General features: G+C 39.2%; 1 protein-coding gene and 1 long non-coding RNA gene across 7 annotated transcripts in view; one reads left to right on the forward strand and one right to left on the reverse strand.

The window, feature by feature from the left end:
* plxnb1b (plexin b1b) overlaps nt 1-13839 on the forward strand; it is a 308635-nt gene that overhangs the window by 220044 nt on the left and 74752 nt on the right. The gene's annotated exons all lie outside the window — the stretch shown is intronic.
* LOC120540377 overlaps nt 6592-13839 on the reverse strand; it is a 196207-nt gene continuing 188959 nt past the window's right edge. The window contains exons 1-4 of one of the 2 annotated variants that reach the window (XR_005635801.1): nt 10901-10972; nt 8717-8811; nt 6839-6925; nt 6592-6772 (exon numbers count right to left, since the gene is read on the reverse strand). This is a non-coding gene — a long non-coding RNA (uncharacterized LOC120540377). Of the gene's footprint in view, nt 6773-6838; nt 6926-8716; nt 8812-10900; nt 10973-13839 lie in introns of those variants that run through there. The other variant, XR_005635800.1, reaches the window with a different exon arrangement.

Consider the following 13839-nt stretch of genomic DNA (forward strand, 5'->3'; position numbering starts at 1 on the left):
TTTACAAGATGTCAAAGAAAAGGTCTCAAGACAACTTAGAAATAGAAAAAAGAATGAAAAAATCCATCCATCCATCCATTTTCCAACCCGCTGAATCCAAATACAGGGTCACGGGGGTCTGCTGGAGCCAATCCCAGCCAACACAGGGCACAAGGCAGGAACCAATCCTGGGCAGGGTGCCAACCCACCGCAGGACACACACAAACACACCCACACACCAAGCACACACTAGGGCCAATTTAGAATCGCCAATCCACCTAACCTGCATGTCTTTGGATGGTGGGAGGAAACCGGAGCGCCCGGAGGAAACCCACGCAGACACGGGAGAACATGCAAACTCCACGCAGGGAGGACCCGGGAAGCGAACCCGGGTCTCCTAACTGCGAGGCAGCAGCGCTACCACTGCGCCACCGTGCCGCCCTAGAATGAAAAAATACCAAAAATAATAGATAATAAATAACAGATATAGTAGTGATAGAAAAAGTAGAATCCATATATAAAGGTTCATTTTTAAGTCTCTAATAAGATAAGTGCTATGGTATGGTAAGATGGGCAGTGAAAAAAAAAAAACTCCAGGGGTACGATGCTGGAGAGAAAAACAATTTGTAAGGGTTACAAGATGAAAAGACCACCCAGCCCCTACTGGGTGTTCTGCGTAACTTAATGTTACTTCAGTAATTCATTATTGTTTTTTTAAGCTTTGTCCTAGGTAATTTGAGGCAGTGGGTCTCATCGATATTTAGAGTATCTGTTTATGGTCCAACATTACAGGCGGCTGCACGTTACTTTGATCAGGTGGTGGTGGCGGCGAAAAACGCCATCAAAGAAAAAGTAGAAGAGAAAGCAGAGAAAAGAAGTGATTAATAATGGTTGCAAATCAATGAGGAATATGATATTTCAAAGTATATATAATCTTATTAGAAGTTGAGCTAAAATGCAGATAAGAAAAGGCCAAATTAAAAATGAAGATGATGATCCATGATATTAGCCTGGCATATCTCTACCCATAAAGCATTCCAGATTTTTGGTGCATGACAGCAAAAAGCTGCTTCACATTTTCTTTTATACTTAGCTCTTGGAATAATAAGCAGACCACTATTAGAAGAACATTGCTTTAGGGAGCCAGAGACATGTTTAGAAAAACTGCTTTGTTAATCAAAAAACAGAACAGTGGGAGAGACAAAACTTTAAACTCTCTCAAACTACTTTGTGAAACGCTGTGACTGTAAGATTTAGTAATGGAGGCAGCAAGCTAACAATTCAACGTTACGAAATGACTGAAGTACAAAAGCTGCTCTTCAAAATACAGAAACGCGCGTCTGGAGTAGCAGAATACCAAAATTAGTGTTAGGTAAAACAAACATTTGTTCTTTTATAATTGAATATCGGTCTTTGCCTTCAAATTAGACCTTTTTCAAATAAATCTGTATTATATTAGTGAAGTTCTATCTGACAGCATTAGTTGGTAGCTACAAAAAAAAAAAAAGATGACAGTTTATAATACAATATGGGAAGGGTGGGATACTGGCCACAAATGACTTGTATGAGAAGTGTAAAACAGTCAATTGGTAGTAAAAGTCTGTCTATCCTGGTTTAATATGCCACACCAAAGACAATACAGATCATTTCAGAAAAAATCAATACAGGATGATGGACAAGCCAGATCTTTGAAAGTTATGACTGAGGGACCCGAGAAGTTAAGTGAAAATTTCCCGAAGAATTATGTTGCTGCGTTTTGAGCAGCAAGGTGCTCAGCACCAGGAGATGTTACTCGTCTTACGAGGGCTTCTAAAGGTGGCATTGCTTTCAACTTTCTGCCTGTGTCATACAAGCTGAATTGTAGTATAAAGTCGTGTTACATTTGTCTGAAACTTGGATGGTGCACATTACGCATTCCAGTCTAACCTATATACAGTGTATGAAGATGTGTCCCATCCCACCCATCAATCACTGCTAGGCCTTGTTCTGTCTTCCTGTCAGTAAGAGTACATGTCCTCCAGAGAGCAGCTGTCTTCTCCCATTCTGTTATTGCTGTTCTGCCTCATCAAAGGCTCAAAATTAAATGAGATTGCGGTCTAGTTTTTTGGGAGGGATTTTTTCCCTCAGGGTTTTCTCTGCTTTTAAAACAAAATAAAAACTTTGCTTCACTGTATTGAAACATTATAGATACTGAGCAAGATTTAAAAAAAAAAAAAAATGGAAATTAAAAGACAAAGGTTAGCCATGCAGATGAGCATGAAAGGAAACAACATTGTGAGAAATTGGACTGATGCAAGTAATTAATTATAAAATCTTGTTCAAAGTGAAGGAGTAAGAAACTGTTATATCAACAATTGATACTGAGCAGGGGGTTCTTTAGTTTTAGTTCTTTTTAGTTTTTATTTGCAAGCAACTTGTTAAATAGAAGCCATTTATTCCAGCTAATGCTCCATATGTTTTTCATCTTAATTTTCATTTAGTCGTTCCTCAAGATTAGGAATCCTTAATTGCTTCTTTAACATTTAAACAGCTGCATTCACAATTTTCAAATGCTGCTGTTTTTTTTAAACTAGCGGCCAATTAAGAAAGAGATGCAAATAGGAAGGCAATCAACAGCTCAGTAAGTAGCTTGGTCCTTTTTTTACATCTCTTTGTGTTCACAATTCATTAACACAATACAATTAATAGTAAATGAGAAGGACTGAAATGGACTAAGCTGCTGTGGTCCTCAAAATGTTGGGATTAGTCTTGACAAAAGCAAAATCAAACAATTTTGGAAGTCTCTGACAGGGCATAATAGGAGCACTAACGGGCTGTGGCAATAAGTTACCGGTTTAGTTAACAGTAGTAATTGGTTACTAATTAAGAAATTGGTTGGAACACAAATCTGAAAAAATGTCATCCCTGTGGACCCCCTGATTGGGGCCCATGGTCTAAAGCAGGGGTGTCGAACTCCAAGCCTGGTGGGCCGCAGTGGCTGCAGGTTTTCATTCTAACCCTTTTCCTAAACAATGACCAGTTTTCACTGCTAATTGATTTCTTTTCCCTTCATTTTAATAGCCCTGTTTTGAAGGATTCGGTCCTCTGAATTGATTTGATTATTCTTTAAATGGCAGCCAAACAGAAATGAGATGTGAAATGAGCCAACAGATGACCAGCTAAATTGGGGCTTCAAACTCCAACCAATTTCACTCCAACCAATCTATTAACGAGAAACTGGTTCTTGCTGTTAATTAAACCCGTTATTTAATTCCACGGCTAGTTGCTGCTCTCATTCTGCCACAGCAGACATTTCCCAAACTGTTGATTTTCTGTTTTTTTTTTTTATGAACACTGTCAAAATCCTTTGGTGACCTGAGAGTTCAACCTTACCGAGACCGTCACCTTTCCTTATCTTCAGATATTGTGTGATGGGCACAGGTGAGCTGCTCATGTGGCGGCTTGTTTCGTGTCTCATCATTGTTTGGCTGCTAATTAAGGACAAAGGGACAACTAAGGGGTCTGAATCAAGTTAATTAAGACTAAAGCAAAAGAAGTTAATTGGCAGAAAAATCTGGTCACTAATTAAGAAGATGGCTAGAGTCAAAACCTGTAGCCACTGTGGCCCTCCAGGACTGGAGTTTGATACCCGTGGTCTAAAGCAGTGTTTCCCAACCTCGGTCCTGGAGGCCCCCCTGTGGCTGCAGGTTTTTGTTCCATCCAGATTCCTAATCAGTGACAACACCTGATAGCACTGATCTCATTTAATTAGCTGGTATTATTTTTCTTTTATTCTACATTCAGAAAAGCACAGCTGCATGATTTTTTACATTTATAAGACATTTAGAACTATTTCTGCTTTTGCTATAGATTTAAATGCTTAACTCTCTTTTGTTGATTTCATTATATTTTGCCCTTTCTCTGTGCAGTTTTTACCCTTCGTTGTATCTTATTAATGCCAATTAAAATGAGCAGAGCAGACACGCTGGGAAACAACAGTGAATAATCAAAGGCTGCAAGTACTTTAGCATCAGACCCACTAATTAGTAAATAATGGATTAATTAAACAATTAGAACACCAAGAAAAGTAGAATGAAAATCAAGATGAAAATATTGTTAAAAAGAAAAAAAAAGATTATTCTCATATAACTGCTTGGTATATTTTAATATATATATTTTTTTACCAAACTTAGTTTTCTAATTTCTATATTGCTCCCTAAACACAGAACTTGGGAAATAACAGTTCACTTAATTAGCCCAGGAATCAAATTAAAAACAGAAGCTGGTTGAAACAAAAACCTGAAGCCACAGTGTGCCCCCAGGACCGAGGTTGGGAAACACTGGTCTAAAGTATGCCCTTTCCATAAATATAAATTTGGCAAATGGAATCTAGGTACCATATAGGTTAGAACCAGTGGTGTTTCTGCATTAAGTACCAGTAGGGCACAGCCCTATCAGGGCAAAATAATTAACAAGCTTCCCTCAGTAATGTTACTTGCTATTAAAATATTTCCAACAACTCTCAACTGTGTCTTCTTAAGCATTTTTTCCACTTTTCCCTCATGTTCTCAATGTAATTTCTCAGAAAGTATTGCTTTTTGTAGTAATTCAAATTGTCTTTGTGCTGGCTTCTGCAAGCCCTTTTCTGACTTCAAATAGTTAGTTCTTTTGGCCCTGCAGTGTCCTAGGTTTCGGCCTGGTTGTCTATATGCAAGTGTAATCAGAACTTTCCAGGTTAGTGAACAAGCATTATAATAAAACATTCCATTACAAAAAAATCATATTTTTATATTTCTGTTTCAAACTTTTTCCAGTCAAGGTTATGCAGCACAACTCAGTAAAGAGGTACAAAAAGATCAATTCTAAAAGATCATCAATCATAAGACATTAAGCTGATCAGAATGGGGCTGAACAACTTCTTGATCTTCATTCTCTGCCAAGGACCACCTAATGGTGTTAAATTTGAGCAATCCACTAGTGCAGAGGTAGGCAAAGTCGATCCTGGAGAGCCACAGTGGCTGCAGGTTTTTGTTCCAACCCAGTTTTTTAATGAGAAGTCAATTATTGCTGATGAAGCACTTGCTGCTCAAGTGACATTTTCTGCTTCATTATAGTGGTTAAGGTTCCCCACCCTTAATTGCTTATTTCAGTCTTAAACAGCTGCATTCACTGTTTTAATGGCTTCTTATTAGCAATAAGATGCAAATGGCAATGGATCATTTATGGTTTGAAGCCTAAAACAGATTAATCTAAAACATTTTACTCTTAAGTGTTTGATTAAACCAAATAGTGCATGATGAATCCACACAGGTGTATATGGAAATAAGTTAGATGGAGAACTGCTGGCTCCATTGTCATTTGTATCTCATTGCTAATAAAAAGTCATTAAAACTACTGAATGCAGCTGTTTAATACTAAAATAAGCAATTAAGGGTGGGGAACCTTAACATGCAAAACCACTAAAATGAAGCAGAAAAATGTCACTTGAGCAATAAGTGCTTAAATAGCAACAATTGACTTCTCATTAAGAAACTGGGTTGGGACAAAAACCTGCAGCCACTGTGGCTCTCCAGGATCGCCTTTGCCTACCTCTGCACTAGTGAGGTCTTACATATGTGATCAACCCACTTTGTGGAAAAGAAGCAAATAACATGATGTTTTTGTTTCAAAGGAGTATTGTCCCCTGGTGTGGAAAGAAGAGGTCTTGAGAACACAATTCTTTCAATTGTTTGCCAGCCTTGCACTGTCCCGCAGATACTTGGCAGCCACAATGGTTAGTGCTACTACCAGACTTGTGCTTGTGCCGTGCAGGGTGTACAGTCCGCATGTTCCTTCTGTGTTATTGTGGCTTGTCCTTTTTTCGCCATAAAATCATATTATTTTAAACTTGAGGTGTTGCTGTTTCACTTTCGGCAATTCATGGCCGATATATATCTCCCTGGGTGGAGGGTGATTGTGAGGCTGCCAGTTTTGTTAGCATTTAAATCTTTTCCTCTGTATTTTGTCAGATGATGATATTGTCAGAGGTTATCACAATGATCTAATGCCAGTCAAGACAGACCAGGCCTCAGCATTTCATTATCTCTTTGATGATTTTTCTGACAAGAATTTGCATGTCTGGGTAGTCAATAGTAAAAGAGGGATAGACAATAGATAAGTGCAAGTAAATGTTGGAAAAATCTGCTCACATAAAGGAAGTTTTGCTATAGCCTCATCCCGATTTCATGCCAATTTGCCACTGATTAGTACTGTTGCTTTTTTAGACTGCTTACCCTCTTGTGGTGTTTTAAATGTTCTTCCCATGTTGGTTTAACTGTTAGTTCAGCCAAACTAGGCTGTCATTTTATGAGGTTGTGTAGTTGCCTGTGCAAATATGTTTGTCCTTCAATGAACTAAACATCCTGTCCACAATCAGCTCCTTCCTTATGCGCTATGTCACCAGAAATTGCTCTGCCACCAAATAACTCTATAACATATGTGAGGTTTTCCCTTGAAAAAATAAATCGTGTCAAATATAAAGGTTTGGGGACCGTCCCCGTATATTGCCCTCAGACAATATATAAGAAAAAAGAGATCAAAAGTCTTTGATTGCAAAGGTGCATTTGACAATTTACTGAGATGAAAATGGTGGTTTTATACAGTAAGGATTATGGGAAATAGGAAATGGTTGGCATGAAGTGACGTCAGACAGGAACCGGAACCAAGGTCATTAGGATGAGCCAGAAGTGATGTCATTGGTGATGGACGGAAGTGATGTTGCATCAGCCATTTTGTATACCCGGAAGTGGAGGTAATTTAAATTCCTTCTGGCTTTCTGTGAAGAGAAGAGATTCAGGTAAGTACCACGTGACCACTCCATATCTCTCGATAGTTCACTCACCTTTAGGCTCTTTGACCGCCTCCTAATCGCACGTGTGTGATAATAAGTAGACTTGATAAATTAATGGATGAGGAAATATTTTCTCACCTACAATACAAAAAAGAAAAACAAACAAATACCATTATCATGAGGGTGGCATAATTTTTAATGGTGTTGTCTTACCCTGCCAGAGTCCTGTTTTGATATCTCGGCCTGGGTGCTTACACGTTCCTTTAATGTCTATATGGGATTTTTTTTTTTGGGTAACCAGTTTTCCTCCCACATTCCCAGGACAAGCATTTTGGGTTAACTGGCGAAGTTTGATTGTGAGGGTGTGTGAATACCCTGTGATGGACTGGTATGCTGTTCAGGGCTGCTTGCTGCTTTGCCCCTGATGTAGTCAGGGTAGACTCCAGCTGCCTAGGACAATGAACTGGATTTATCAAATCTAGTAAAGGATGGATGGAATGGTGTGATGGAACACAGAGAAAAACATTGTGCTTCTGTACTGATGAAAAGGTCACAACTATCAGAAAGAGCTGAGGTCCGTCTAGGGTCTTGACCAAAAGTGCCAAGCAATGCATCACAATACAGACTGGTTCATCTGCTGATGGTGGCAATACATGCCTTCAGGGAAGGTGGTGAGAAAAATATATTTAGTTACTAATACACACTCAAAATTATAGTTTTACATATTACAAAATATATCTGTGAATAAAACATTTTTACTTATACAGATATGCCAAACTTTATTACAGTCAGATTCAGAAAAACAGATGAGCAATCAAACACTCCACCCATCTTCCAAAAAAACAGCTAGGTCAAAGCTCCCTTTGTCAGTACTGACATAATATTTGGTTAATAAATAAACATCTGGGCTGCTCCCTGCCAGTTGCTCAGTGCTCTAGGGCTAGGCTACATCCCATTTCCCAGGTGACCATGGATTGGATTAAGCAGGTTTATGACTGTTATGTTATGGTGCTCGGCAAGTCAGGGAACCAAGACAGTATCACAGCATTATCTCCCTCAACCATAATATGGGGTATTTGTGCAACAGTTTCTTTTTAAATTCATATTCCACATACTTTTCTGTATAATTTAACTTCTTACTAGCCTTTTTACTTCAAACAAAGAGAGCTCCCCCAGTTCAATGGCCAGTATTACCAGTTTCTCCAGGCTTAAGATGTATTATTATTTACTTCCTAATCTCTGCAGTTAGAACACAACAGTATAGTCAACATCTGCAGCTTACGAAAGCTCTTGGGTTAAAAATAAGTATACAGCTTATACTGAGACTGGAAAGTGTTTAGTTATCAGAGCTTCTTGTGACATTTAGACATTCTATTGGGGAAAAAAAATTCCACCAGTCTCAAGGTCTGTTCTCTGCAGAGCTATTTCCTAAAACCTGTCAAGCACACTCGGCCTCCTGAAAACTAGTACGACACATCTCCCATACCACCTTGCAGTGGCATTTCTGAGCTAAAAATAGTTTGAATAATATTGGAGCCACTGCTTTTTTAAGCCTTTTAAAAAATAAAAAAGCGAGACAGCCAGAAAAGGGGTGTCCTTTTCACATACCATACAAAGGCGCTCAGATGGCAGGGGGCACCAACCATATATAAACTTAAGTTTCAAATGTCTTACTTTAGGCTTAAAATGCATGCTTAAACAGAGGGTGGTGTTCATGGCTTCATGCCTGAGTCATAACTGACCTGACATTATGAACTCGCAGCCTGTGTCAAATAGTGTTGGAATGAACGAAACACACAGCCTCCATTATGTACTGCTGAAAAATCTCTACAGATGCACTGTTTATGTCTAGCGGGTCTGTGTCAAGCCTTCCCTTTTAAATGGGCTTGGCACGTGAGGCAGGAATAGACAAGAATTCCCCCAACTTACTGAACATAGCAGGGTGGCTGGTCACGGTGAGCTGGTGGGTGTAGTTTTGAGGGGGCCGTGATTTTTAAAGATGTAACTCATCTCAGCATTGATTTCTGTAAGAAAGATGTGAAAAGTTACAGCATGAAAATAAACCTCAAGTCTTAATTTTATCTGTAGCCCATCCATTTTGCATGTTAAATGATTACGGCATTGCCCCAATCATGATGTGGAACAAAAACTGACATGAAGCCAAGCTCTAGAATAAATTTGCACAAAATTTTCCATTTTGTGCAGAGTGACCAAGTAAAATTTCCTGCACCCATGGAAGTCGTACATTAAAATGTTTCAATTAATTCAAGGTTTAGGTATGTCAGTGGCATATATCAGAAGTGTTCAGTACATCTGAAAGAAGTAAATAAAGTATTCAGCACATTTCTTGCTATTTCAGGGTAGGAAATAATATCTAAAATGATACAATATACTGTATTTCACTAATGTTGAAGGAGTGCATTTAAATGAATGTAGCATCTATCAATGTTTAGATTATAATACTCTTTACTTTGCTTTAAGTTATGCCTAATTTCAGAGCAAATTCACGATTTCTTAAAGAAAATGTACTGGACCGATATTTCACTATAATACCCTATATGGCCAAAGGTATGTGGGTACACCTCTAAATTATTGATTTCTGCTGTTAAGTTGTTAACATGTGCATCACGTCAGCACATAGCCATGCAATGTCAAACGACAATGGAATGGGTCATACTGAAGAACTCAGTAACTTTAAACGTGGCCCTTTCATAAAGCGTCCACTTTTGCCATAAGTTAGTACTGTATATGAAATTTCTGCTCTGCTAGATCTGCTTTGGTCAACTGCAGGTGCTATTATTGTGAAGTGGAAGCATCTAGGAGTAACAACAGCTCAGCCATGAAGTGGTAGACAATGCAAAATCACAGAGAACACAGCACATAAAAATCACCTATCCTCTGTTGCGTCACTCACTGCAGAGTTCCAAGTTGGCTTGAGAAGCAACATCAGCACAAAAACTATGCATTGGGAGCTTATTGAAATGGGTTTCCATGGCCAAGCAGCCGCACAGAAGCCTAAAATGCACAATGTGGAGTGTCGGCTGGAGCAGTGTAAAGTAAGCCACCATTGGACTTTGGAGCAGTCGTAATGAGTTCTTTTGTAGTGATGAATCACATTTCACTATCTGGCAGTCTGATGGATGAATCAGGGCTTGGTGGATGCCAGGAGAACGCTAGTTAGTAAGCAACGGTTTAAATAATAAATTGCAAGTTGATCAGATGTAACCTGAGTTAAATGTTTCCCAAATATAAAAAAGACCAGAAATGAAGTAGTATAATTAACAGGCGTGTTCTAATAAAAGAAAACAATATACTTGTTTTTTACTTTTTAACTGCACATTTAAAAAATTAAGCATGTAGTAATTCAGCACAATGTACGAAATGAAGATTATCTTGTGTGCAACTATGTAAACGTAAAAGATTATGAGGTTAATATTAAAATGAAGTGCATAGTCCTTGTACACATTCACCACCTGTAATTGTCTTCATGGTGTAGCCCAGGGATACTCAACTCTGGTCCTGGAGGGCCACAGTGGGTGCAGGTTTTCATTCCAGCCAGTTTTGTAATCAGAAGCCACGTCTTGCAGATAATGAAACGCGTGTTTAATTATATGGCTTGTTGGTGCTTTCATGTTTCCAAGACAAATCTTTTGTCATTTTGTTGATTTTTTTCATTTTTTGCAAACATTATCCATATGCTTTGTGGTCTGGAACAGATGAGTACCTCTTGTTCCATCCCTTCTATCTCAGTTATTTCAAAACATTATATTAACACAGATACTTCATGATGCAGATAGACATGCTTAAATGGAAGCACGGAGAGCTGGTGGTTCCTTTGTCATTTGCACCTCATTATTAACTTGTGGCTGGTTAAGAACAAAAGGAAACATAACCTAAATGCTACTGTTTGAAACATGCAATTAAGTTCGGAATCGTATCAAACGAGTTAACTAAGCCAAAAAAACAACTGCCTTAGTATTAAATGAATGTGTTCTAATCAAAAAAACTGGTTAAAGTAAAAACCTGCAGCCAGTACGGACCGCCAAGATCGGAGCTGAAGACCCCCGTGTTGCCTTAATGCTGTTATGACAAGGGGAGATTAGATTTACATACCCTAGGTAAACGAAGGCGTTTTACTGACATTTTCTTCTTTCTCGCTTAAGGTACGATACTACCGCAACTTAGTTAAATCAAAGCAAGAAGCGGCGCAGCATTTTATAATTGGATGAAATCCCTGTCAATCACAAAAGCCACCAGTTGATTATTGGTGCGATCTCGAAACAACTCCTAATTTAAAAATTCGTCTTGTAAATGCATTAATACGATAAAAATGATAAACAAATTAACTCTCACAACCAGATTTTGGAATGTTACCAAAAAGGAAAATTCCAGCATCCGTGTGTAGGTCATTAAATCCATAAGACGGTGACTTTACAGCGTGGTAATTGGGACAGCGCCTATAGGACCTGTCAGTTAAAAAGAAGTTTGTGTGTGCGTCTTAAGCCAAGAGGAGCAGCCATTTACTGTGCATTGCAACGCTGGATACTAAACGGTAATGTTGGTTTCTGACAATTATCAGTGATGCAAAAATGAATAGTTTACGATCTGCGCACCTTGATTATTTTAAACGAACCACAGTGGCGAGGAACATCTTTGTTTGCAGCGTCCTCTTCTGATAACGTGAAGGCCCTCAGTAAACCCACGTGCGGCTGAAGGGCCACCTTCCACTCGGCTGTGGCTGCAAGCGGGACCCGAGAATAACGGGGAACTGCCCGAGGAGGGTGTAGTCTTTGTATGGTGTGACGTTTGCGGTGCGAACACGCCGACAACACTCGCTTGTTCGCTGGCGAACGGGAGAACCGCGGCAGGTGTTTAAATGGGTGTTACACATCAAGTTTTACTGACGTTTTTCTCTGCCGCAGATATGTTTTACTAACGTTTTTGAAAACTGAGAGAGAATAAAAATTCAGTCAGTTTGCTGGACAAGTCGAATCGAAAACGGCAGTGGCGTAGAGTTTTAACGTTGTGTATCGTGTTTACTTTCCTACGAGTTCAGGGTTAAACGAAGTCCATCTACAACCATGAAGTTCTGCGCAGAAATATAATGTGACTTAACAAGATAACTAACGCGCAAACATTTTGAAAAACAAAATGACAGTAGCATAACACGAGCGTCATAGTTTCAATGCAAATATGACACATGCCACTAGAATGTAATGCAATTCTTTGGGTCTCGGGAATATTGCGACATTTTGAAACCCACGTTCAGGGTCGTGGTGAGCCAGGGCCAAACCCAGCAGAACTGGGAGCAGGACAGGAACAGCCCCGTACAGGACACAAGTCCATCGCAGCACGCACCAAAAGTCACACAGGGGCCGCATTTGAACTGCCAGCTATCGTAAGGGGATTTGGGAGCGAAACTCCGTACCAGAGTTTGTTGAACTGTTGTCAGATCAGCTTAATTTAGCCCAGGGTTCAGAAAGCCTTCAGCTAATCTCGACTGCACAGGGAATTAGGAAGGGAACTGTCCCTAGACAAGGTGGCAGACCATAACAGGCTACCCAATACCAGACAAGTTTAGAGGTCCCAGTTAACTTGGCATGGTTCTTTTTGTAATGTAGGAGTAAAGCCTTGATATAAGGAGAATAAGCAACCTCCATTCAGACAGTGATGGGGCAAGTATTCAAACCCAGGAGACAGCACCACCATGCTGCCTACATGCTACATATCAAGGCATAGGCAAACAAGAAGAAAAATAAATGTGTGAGGTGTATATTGGGACCTTGAAGTATACCAAAAAGTGTTTATATAGTTTTATAATAAATAATACAATTAACATGTGGGAAAACTATGCAGTATACTTCTGCACTTAGTTTACAAGTACAGGTTTTGCTCAAAAAGTTGGTGTATAGGTGTGAATTAGAGTTGCAAGCCAGTTGCATCTAGAATCTGCAAACATGACAGCACCCAAGTAGTGAGATTATGCCTTCTAAAAACTGTTTCATGTCAATGACAACAAAAAAAATGTTCTGAAGCTTTTTGAGTTATGTTTAAATGAAGTGAATCCAGAACACTTCAAATGAGTAAGGTGATTTAACTTTTCCTTTACATTTAAAAATACTTTTAATTATCATTTATTTACTAACTAGCAAAATACCCGCGCTTCGCAGCAGAGAAGTAGTGTGTTAAAGAAGTTATAAAAAAGAAAAGGAAACATTTTAAAAATAACGTAACATGATTGTCAGTGTAATTGTTTTGTCACTGTTATGAGTGTTGCTGTCATCAAGGATTTGATTATCATTATTTTTTTCAATCAGGTTCGTATTTGGAGGATGTGTTGTATTCAAGTTACATTCTGTGTTTGTCACCCGTTGTAAAGATAACAGGTTTCATTCATCGAAGTGATCACTACCCAAATTGGTACTCGTGAATCTAAGATGTTTAACAGGCATTCCCGGTGTTAAGTTGTGGATTTGCCTGCGAATATCAGCTCGTCTTCCTCTTCATCTGAGACATCACACACTGCATGCACGGGTTTACCTTTCCCAGTCCTGCAAAGTCAGTTGACGTGAGCCATTAGGAGTACATGCATCGAAGCTTCTCAGCTGTGCTTGTGCTATCTCGTGCGATCTCGCGATGTCCACGGCTTTATTTAATGTTAGCTCGGACCCGGCACTTAAAAGTTTCTCTCGCACTTTCCCTGAGTTTGTGCCAAACACTAGTCTGTCCCTGACCATCTCATCTTCGTTTACATAAGCACAGTCCTTCACCAGCAATTTTAACTCCATTACAAAGTGATGAAAAGTCTCATTTATACTGTGCGTCCTCTCATTAAACTTGTATCTCGCAAATATCGTATTCGTCTTAGGCATGACAAACACCAGCGGCAGCCTGTCTATGAACTTAATTTAAACTTAAGGTTTACACCGTGCTTTGTTTCTGCAGTAGCTGCACTTATGAATATGCTTGTATGCGTCACTCGCGTCATATTCTTTTGCTGTCTTCTCAATTGTGTAATGCGTTTTTTGAACAGGTTTCATTCATTGAAGTGA

This window comes from Polypterus senegalus, chromosome 12 (genome assembly GCF_016835505.1).
Source record: "Polypterus senegalus isolate Bchr_013 chromosome 12, ASM1683550v1, whole genome shotgun sequence".
NCBI classification, from domain to species: Eukaryota; Metazoa; Chordata; class Cladistia; order Polypteriformes; family Polypteridae; genus Polypterus; species Polypterus senegalus.